Below are 2,364 nucleotides of genomic sequence, written 5' to 3'. Positions count from 1 at the left end.
TTATTTTATTCATTTTAATGAACATTTACAAAGATTTTGGATTTCCGTTGTTGCATTTTCCCCCTGCCCAACCCTCCCTACCCCAGTTCACTCTTCTCTTTGAAAAGTAAAAGAAAAATTCCTTCATTGGTATAGAAAAATATTTTTTAAAAATGTTAAAGAGCAAGGATGTCAGACTAAGACTAAGGTGCACCTGACCCAAGATAGTTTTCAGTTGCTTCATATGTATATGGAAGGTGGACAATGATTAAAGTTGATAGAAGAATTGATGCATTTGAAGTGTGGAATTCAGGTATATCCCATGGGCTGCCAAAAGAACCAATCTGTCTTGGAGGAGGAGCAGTCAGGGTGTTCCTCAGAGGCCACCTTGGAAAGAGACATCATGCTGGTAAAAGTGGAGGATCTGCACAAGACCCCCAACAAGATTGGATGACATGGTGACTGCCACAGTGGGCTTGAGCCTGGTGGACATAGTGAGGCTGAAGCAGGACAGAGCCACTCTGAGTCATAGTGGACTCAATGGCACCTACCAGCAAGAACAGCAACTGTGCAAGTAATCCTCAGTCGCATCATCGAGGGATGAAGTAGAGCGAGACTGCCCTCTGGTGGAAGGAGATAGTAGCACCTCAGAAAGAGGCTGGAAAGACATGGGGAGAGGGGAAAATGAGATTTAGGAAATTCCTGCTGAGCGCCCCGTTGAGTGCTAGCATGACGTCTTATTCCAAGGTCTGGCTCCCCCTGAAAACACGCCCGAAGCATGTGAGGTGGATGGAATCTCACGCTCTTGATGTTTCTAAGGTGTTCCCTGGATGTGCTTGCTCCCAGACAGAGCTGTTTGTTGGTTTGTCAGTTTCTGTCAAGTTCAAGGGAGCTCTAGTGACCTAGTCCGTAGGGAGCCACGCTGTTAATTCAAAGGTGGCACCTCTGGGGGTTCTAATCCACCAGCAGCTACACAGGAGAAAGATCAGTGATCAGTGATCTCCTCTTCCTTGACTGGGAACAGACTCAGAAACCCAGGTCAGGAATGAATCGGTTCCCAGTTGTGTTTTGTTGGTGGTTTTGTTTTTGTTTTGTGTGTGTACGTGTTTAAAAATAGAACAAAGTAGAACTGTCCCCTATTGTTTCCAGGGCTGTAATCTTTAGGGACGCAGCTTGCTACACCTTTCTCTCACGGAGTGAGGGTGGGTTCGAACGGTTAACCTTTCTGTTAGCGGGCGAGAAGTTCAACCACTGTGCTGCCGGAGTTCCCAGAAGGATAGGCAATGGTTTCCAAATCAGAGGCCCGCCCACACGGAGGTCACAGTGCAATGGGATTTCCACGTGATTGTAGCTTAAAGTGTGAGTTGGGCTTGAAATGCACTTGCAGAGGTCACTGTTGGGGGTGGGGTGATTTGGGATGGAGACATTCATGGGGGTCCATCCGGGACTTCTGAGTTGAATTGTCTCTAGTCCCTTGATTGCTCAGGAGACAAGGGTTCCCTGAGACTCCCAAGCAATCTGGCTCTTCCACAACTAGGAAAGAAAAGCGGGATGAAAAGCGAAAGGCAGAAAATAGGATTCTTCCCCCCCGCCTCGCGCCTCCCGCCTTAAATAAGTGACCCACTGAGGCCACGCCCCCATCACACTGGCTCCTCCCCTTCGCGGGGACGCTCCACCCAGGGCCAATGTAAAAGAACCGCAAAACCCCGTTCGGCCACCAGAGGGCGCTCCAGGACAGCTGGTTAAATTGCACTGAGGCTTGTTGCGTCTGGTGCTGACCCAACACCTTAAGACAGGACATTGACCCGCAGGCTGCGAAAAGGGGACTTTGCCACAGGGTTAGTAACTTTCATGGAACTTGCCAGAAGTGCATCTTCTCAGAGTCACTTCATCTCCCTTCCCTTTTAGCATGCCGTCAGGAGGGGCAAGAGCTGGAGAAAGATATGCTTGGTAGAGTTGTGGTTGGGGTTTTTTCCACCGAAAAAAGATGCTTAAGGAGCCGGTGGCTGCAACAGTGGGCGTTCCAGATCTCTAACGTTTCCAAATACTCTGTCACCTCCAACGCCAATGATTCCTCCTCTCTTCCACCATTGCCTCCATCTTCCTCGTTGGGTCCTGATTTCACTGCAATGCCTCAGAGCGTTCACAAACTAGCAGGGACATCGCCCATGCAATCATTACGCGTCATTTAATCATAGTGACCCTGCGTACACACAAAGAAGCCCAGGGTCTGAAAAGCTGTCCTGACCCTCGTGGCTGCAGCAGTTGATGCAGATTCAGGTGAGACAGTTGTTGTTGTTGTTGTTGTTGTTGTTGTTATGTGCCGTCGAGTCGCTTGCGACTCATAGCGACCCTATGTACAACAGCCCTAAACCCTGCTCTATC

This window comes from Elephantulus edwardii, unplaced genomic scaffold (genome assembly GCF_000299155.1).
Source record: "Elephantulus edwardii isolate Elephantulus edwardi_28Jun2011 unplaced genomic scaffold, EleEdw1.0 scaffold00236, whole genome shotgun sequence".
Taxonomy (NCBI): domain Eukaryota; kingdom Metazoa; phylum Chordata; class Mammalia; order Macroscelidea; family Macroscelididae; genus Elephantulus; species Elephantulus edwardii.
Note: the sequence above shows the minus strand (reverse complement) of the source record.